Raw genomic sequence first — 7,103 nt, forward strand, 5'->3', positions numbered from 1 at the left:
CCCCAGCCCCTCTCCCGCCCCCCAGGCGACGCGTTCTTTATGGCTCAGAAAGGAGGCGTGGCGGCGAGGCGCGCGAGGCTTTCTACAGGATTGTGACATCACGAGGGGGGGCGCCCTACCCCCGCGGGTCTTTAATCCCCCCACGACTTCCCGACGAGTGTCCTTGTGAGAAACATTACCCCGAGCCCTGTGCGGAGCCCGGCCTCCGTAGAGAGGCAGAGGCTTCAAAACCCCCAGCGCGCGGCGGAAATTCGCAGGCATTGCTGGCGAATCCTGTGCGAAGAGGGGCGTGATTCAACAACAACAGCGCCGCATTCGGGCAGAGCGCGAAACGCCAATATCCTTGAGCCCATAGCAGCCCGCGCCGGGCCGGGCGGCCGCCGGGGAGGAGCGATAGAGGCGCGGCAAAAAAATGAGAAACGGGCCGATACGCGAGGAGGAGGGAGGTTCCTGTGTGCGCCGCCAAGAGGACGCCACGCATAGAGCGGCTCTCTGGCGACCTCCTTTGCAAGGCCGACGCCGCAGCCCGAGCAGCCCCCGAGTGGCTGTCAAGTCCGGTCCGACCCGACCACCCCGGCGCGGCTGCTGTCGGCTCGGATTTATCGCGCAGCCGAGAACCGCGCGCGTGGAGCCGGACCGTGGCGGAGGACGCTATTGAGAAAAGGGCTACTTAGCCGTCCTCTCACACACAGAACATACACACACACACACACACACACACAGAGGGGTGGGTAGAGAGAAGCACGGGCATGTTGGACAAGACCCCGTCCGCGTCCCGGGTTTTAACTGGAAACGCTACAGCAGCTCCGACCCGTTGCCAGACAGGAGCAAAATATGAACACAGATTTGGAGGAATGCGCCGGAAATGCACCACATATCTCACCTTACATTCGTAATCCATACCGACATTAAAATACTCTTTAAGGATTAAGGGCCATCAGCGTTTTAACATGTTACCGTAATCAAGCAATTTGCTAAAAAAAATTAGGTCCAGTTTTTCTTTGGTCTGATTGCTAAGTTTGCACTCCGGTCATGTGCCATTGATTGCACGGTTTGTGGCCCCCTCATGTCAGACCCGGCCGCCTCTTGTCCGACATCATCCCGTGCGTTGTGCCGCTCTGAATGTCGTACTATATTCAGCTGCCGCTGGTTTGCCGTGGCGGACTCTCAGGAGGCCCCCCGGACGAGCCAAAGGAGAGCCCTCCCGGGTACAATTAGACTACAGGCAACCATGCCCCCCTTTCCCCCGTTCTCCTTCTCATCTCCATCTTCCCCCTCTTCTCTCATTCTTTCCTATCGCTCATCCTCCCCCTATCCTCTCTCTCTGTCTTTGTCTTCGTTATCTTTCGGGCTCTGCTCGAGCTCTCATCTTCCTAGCTGCTGGGCCGACCCTGCTCCCCTATATCCGTCAGCGCACCTCACACGGCGCCACCTTCAGCTCCTCCTCCTTCTTCTTTCCTGGTGGCACGTGACACGTTGTGCCAAGTAAGCCCTTATTCTATGTGGCTGTTCAGCAGCAACGGGTAGCGAGATTGTACCGAGTCAGTCGGTACTGTCTGTTCGAGTTCCTGCGCCACTGCCCCTCCCACTCCCTCTTCGACCACGTTCACGTTCAATTCCCCTTCACAGTTAAATTCCTGCAAAATTGCAGAATTACAAAGGATACAGATCGTTTGTAACTACTCAGCATTAACTTTACAATTACAAATCGATGTTTTGCAATTGCACAACAGTGCAAGCAATGCCTTAAATGCTGCAAAGCAACACGCCTCAAAATTGCAAAGTAAATGCTTCTTAGTAACGAACGATCTAAATCATCAGCATTCCTGCAAATCATTGGAAAGCATTGCTGGAAAGCATTGCTGGAAAGCATTGCTGGAAAGCATTGCTGGAAAGCATTGCTTTGCAGGAATTTAACAGTCTTAGCTCCATAGACTAACAGAAAACATAGCATAACGAAAAGTAACGTGGTGTGAGGTGATAACGCGTGGGTTCTGCGTCCGGCTCTTTATGGCCCCCTGTTTGACACGCAGCCCCCGTGGGCGTCTCCTTCAATAACACTCAAACAACTCAAACTGATGAAATATGCCCTCCCCGCAGCGGGGCCGGCTCGAGCCCCAGCTTCAGCGTCCAGTCCAGCTCGAGCGCCGCGCCGCGCGTTCCAGAAAAATGACCTTGCATTGTGGCCGCTGCTCCTCCTCCTTGCTGGGAGCCGATCATAAATTCCAGCAGCAGCCACGGGACTAGGGCCGCAAGGGGAGAAGGGGGCGGGGCATCTTGCGCGAGGTAAGGGGAACATCTGTAATAGTCTTGGAAATGCCGCTCCCCGTAAGAGATATTAGGGGGAAATGGGTCAAACTGCCGGAGGGGTCGGAGCTCGACTGTACTAGGGGGTCAAACAGCTGGTCCCCGACTTTAATTTACTACACTAACTTGTATAGACCGGTTCGGGATATTTTTTCCCCGACAATCCGTTCTGCTGGAAAGAGCAACCGATAGAGAGTGCATCTTTTGTCGGTGTTTCTTCATTTCAAAATTAACAATTGTTTTCCCCGGTTCGTTCATGTGCGCCTTTGTTTCTTTTTTCCTTAAATGAAACTGATGTTCGTTGAAACTGCAAGACCAAAGAGTCGGACAGTTTTAACTGAAAACACATTTAGCGAGAGCCCAAGAATGCGACGAGCCTTTGTTGTGCGCGCCAAGCGGCGCGTGGCGTTACAACAAAACCGGACCTCATCACGGCGCGCAAACAGAACGAGTCAACACAATCACCGGCGTATGTACCAGAAGCAATGAAACGACTGCCAGTAAGGACACGGGCGTTGTTATCGAAAAATGAAACGCGTCACAGAGGCGTCGCATCCAGTTTCGCATTTACAAAGGGGCGGCAACAGTCGCGCGCGTGCAAGAGCGTGGACGTCACACACTTTGTGCAGCCCTGCCTGCGGTCTCCCTAATCCGCATCGGTTTCGCGGTGCGGTTGCGGATCGCAGCCGACTGATCGCGTTATTGGCACTTGCCGATTTGAAGTGCATTGCGCTGGCCGGTGAGCGGCCGGACCCCTCAGAGCGGAAGGGCCGCTCTCTCACCCATCCCCATCGAGTCGCGCATTCCCGCTGCAATCCTGCTATAGAACAGTCAAACGCTAAACACAAGGTGGCTTTAAAGAGTGAGTGAAATTGCAATTGAAAAGGCTCCACTGTGAAGTGTGCGGCCCACTTATGTAAGGGCCGAGAGCAGGGCACGTTTTTCTAATGCCAGATTTCCGTCCATCTTTTGCTATCTTTGAAAGAGCAGCCACACGCACACACAAACACGTTTTAATGGCACTGGCAAGAAGACATTTCTTGCAACTTTTTGTTCAAATAGGTGTCGGACTAGGCGGGCGCGCCTGCCAAGGTTCGGCCCCGCCTAACTAGCCCCGTCCCTGGGCGCCCGCCTCGGTTGCGGCCTCCAGTGGCTGCGCTGCCGTTATGAGTTTGTATTCATAGTCTTGGCCTGCATACGCTGAATAATTCAGCACGTGTTGCATCCTCCCCCCCCCCCCTCATACACACAGACACAACGGGGCGCGGGCGTGCGACCTTCCGACCCTCTGGGTTCGAATACCAGCGCTGCCCTGCGGCCAAATTCACTCCACTTCTTTTCCCTTTTCGTTTTTCGCGCTCCACTGACACACATACCACGGCGAATGCCACGGCAGACCCTAACAAAGAAAAACAACAACAAGGAGGCTGACCGAAAGACCGCAAAGCGAGGCAACGCGGCGACAGCGCGGCGACAGCGTGGCGACAGCGTGGCGGCAGCGTGGCGACAGTGCGGCGACAGCGTGGCTGCTGCTGCAGCCGACTGGACAGGACAGTGCATCAGCATTCGCCTATCGCTGCGCCGTACTGCACGCGTGTTACATGCGGGGGGCGTGGCAGCGCCATGATTTACGCCCGGCAAACAGTTTAGTTGTTGTTGCCGTCCCCAATGTTGGCCGCACATTAGGGGGGCTTGTCGGTGCGAAATGCGTTTGGTACACTGTCTGCAAAGATGTTTCAAGGGGTTGTAATAATCTATACACACCTGCTGCGACTTTTTATGTGAGAGACGTTTTGCACCATGCTCCAAAATTTGGAGTTGTATTTTGTTTAAAAGAAACGCCCCGTTCTATATGATTGTTTAGCTAGAAGAAATCAGTAGAGCGCTACAAAGTCACAGAACAGTGACAATTATGTATTGCACAGTATTGTATGGTAACTTTGTTTATTTCAATATCACACATGAAAAAATATAAACAGTAAACAGTCACTCTGCCCCCATTCTTAACGAAAAAGTGACGGTCGACCCCCATATGATCTCATCCTTTAAAACAAAAATATAAGCCCAGCTGGCCGTCACCCAAACTTTGTCCAAAGCACGCTTCTCGAAAATGACGCGAAATTTAATCTGGTCTAATTTGCAAAAGGGCGGCTGGTGACCCGCCATGCGGGGCTGATAGTGGACTATCTTCCGGCTGGGCGGGCGGGGCGGGCGACACAATGCGTGTGGCGCAGCGAGGAGCGGGGTGCGGGGCGGGGCGCGTGGGTTGTGATAGTGGCGGCGCCAGCAAGCGCTAGCGGGAGAGGCGTGTAAAACCCGAAAAGGTCACGAAAGACAGAGAGACAGCGGGAGCCCGCGCCTGTCAGGCAGGAGCCATCTGCAGCTTTGGCTGCAGCGCGGGAAAAAAAGGGACTGTCAAAAAAGAATTTGCGACCTTTTGGCTTATACGTACATGGAAAGCGACAGCGTTCCGAAAGTGAGTAAATATGAATTATTCGCAAAACTTAACCGAGCGCAAACGGGGGAGCGGGAACGTCCGACAAATGCCAATATGAAAGACCGCGCGCGGACGCCAATATGGACGCGAATTTAAATGCGAGGGGAGAGCCGCTGCATCTGCGGTCGGTAATCTGTTCTCGTCCCTTCCTCCCGTTCATCGGCATCGCTCTCTCGCGCCTCCCACCCTCTTTACCTCTCTGCCTCACTCAGACACATTGCCCTATCTCACTCCCACTCCTATTCGTCTTTATTTCCACCACCTACTCTTTAACTCCCCCTCCACGCTCCCCCCACTCCGGCAGCCCAAATTTAATTAGCAGAGGTTTGCGTGGCCGACCAGCCGAGCTGGCGGACAGACCAGAGGCCGAGCAGAGGAGGGGGCACGAGGGCAGCTGGGAAGGTAGCTGGGGAGCAGGTGGGGAGCAGGTGGGGAGCAGCTTTCGAGAAACTCGTGGAGACCACTTTCTGTTCTGCCAAACACCCATAGCTAGTTGTAATGATATACTACGAGTGGGTGTGCACACCCAGAAAAGTGACGACTTGAATAAGGTACGCAATAGTGTAAAGAATACCCTTCTCTGCGTGTGAGAGGTAAAAAGATACCTAAGATTGCTTGCGACCTGACTGGAGAGAGAAAGAAACAAGGTAAGGCTGATTATTCTCTGCCAAGGAGCGCCAGAGCACCAGGCCGCCACCTCCCCGATAAGTTTTATTTCGCACGTTGGGGACGCACTGCGCGGCGCTGCGGGGCGCGCAGCTGCTGCAGAGGTTGCATAGCAATGGTATGTATCTCTGTCCCGGCCGGGAATGGTTACTGCAGCCGCTCTCGATTTCAACCCTCCACCCCTAACCCCCCCGGTCGCGGCCCGGCCGCATGTTTTGCATTTTTATGCCGTTACCCTTTTTCTCCTTCGGCCCCAAGAGGAGATCCGTAAGGCCCCACCCCACACCCCCTCCCCCCGCGCCGATACGCTTGAGGGGCGTCTGGCTCGATATCCCTAATGAGTCGAATCACCAAATCAGTTGGATCGGTTCGCCTTAAAGATCCACATTTTTTCCGCGTCCGTCCTCCGAAGCGACGGCTCTGGGCTGCGGCAGCGAAGGAAGAAAAAAAATTACAAGAAAATGCGAATTGCTCTTCCTTGTTCCTCCCTCTTCTCCGTCATTTCCCAACCCACAAACACTCGCAGCCCAGCAGCTTTCGAATTCGAACCCATTGTTCTGCTCCAATGTGTCATTTCTTGCCGCCAGTCGGCCGCAGAATGGCTTTGCGCGCAGCAAAGATCGTTATTAGGTACTGTTATTGTCGAGGCGCTAATGGAGTTTCGCCGCACAACAAAATTGCTGTCTTCCGCTCTTTTCTCTGTTGTTTGTGCGGTGCTTCCCTCCACACAGATAGGGGGAAAGGGGGGGGGGGAGCAATAGTTTGTCATCGCCGGTGCTGCACCACCGACCCTGTGCAGCACAGTGTGCACCCCGCTGGTGGTGGAGGTGGTCTGCGCCCGCCTGCTCCAAGCTGGGCGCCACGCACAACCCACCCCCCCAACCCCTCGCGAGGAAGGAAGCCTTTGGGAGGCAGCAGCATTGTGGCGCCCAACACTAATTTCTCTCCCTTATATCTTCCGTTGCGCGACGCGCCCGCAGTTAATGGCGCCGCCCCCCCTCCCCCTTCACTGCTAGCGGGCTTTTTACCGCGGTTTCGCAGCTTGAAAAGTAGCGGCAGCAGCGGCAGCAGGGAGGAGGCATTGGCCGCTGTTTGCAGCGCGCGACATAGCCCCCCCGCTTCCCCTTCCCGTTATCATATCAGCCACGCGCTAAAGTTTGGACCCGCGCCGCGCCGCGCGCTAAGCTCCCGCTCCGTGGCCTCGCACGCCCAATTTCAAATTTGAACAAAATTCATCAACATCTCCGCCCGCGGCGCGCCTGCTGGGCGGCGGCACGGCCCCGACACGGCGCTGCGCGGAGCGTTTAAAACTTGCAAGGTTTCGTAATCCGAGAGAAAAAAACCATAGGGCCGGGGCTACTTCGTGTCCGAGCCGGGAAGGGAGAAGAGTGAAGAGAACAAAAAAACGGAGGCGTTCGGGGAGGGCGGGGGCTCCACGAAAAGGCCACGGAGACATCGGATATGCTGAAAGAAAAAAAAATGAAAGAGAAAGGGAGAAAGAGAGAGTGAGAACGATAGATAAAGAGATAGACAGAGAGAGAGAGAAAGAGAGCAATAGACAGGGCGAGAGAAAGAGAGAGAAAGACAGAGAGGAGGGGGAAGAGGGACAGAGAGGCGTAAGGAGAGGGGGGGG

General features: G+C 55.0%; 1 protein-coding gene across 7 annotated transcripts in view; it reads right to left on the bottom strand.

Annotated features, from left to right (window-relative positions):
• Positions 1-7,103, bottom strand: part of LOC113204377 (zwei Ig domain protein zig-8-like) — a 197,039-nt gene that overhangs the window by 46,141 nt on the left and 143,795 nt on the right. The gene's annotated exons all lie outside the window — the stretch shown is intronic.

This window comes from Frankliniella occidentalis, unplaced genomic scaffold (genome assembly GCF_000697945.3).
Source record: "Frankliniella occidentalis isolate FOCC.00 unplaced genomic scaffold, Focc_3.1 Scaffold90, whole genome shotgun sequence".
Taxonomy (NCBI): Eukaryota; Metazoa; Arthropoda; class Insecta; order Thysanoptera; family Thripidae; genus Frankliniella; species Frankliniella occidentalis.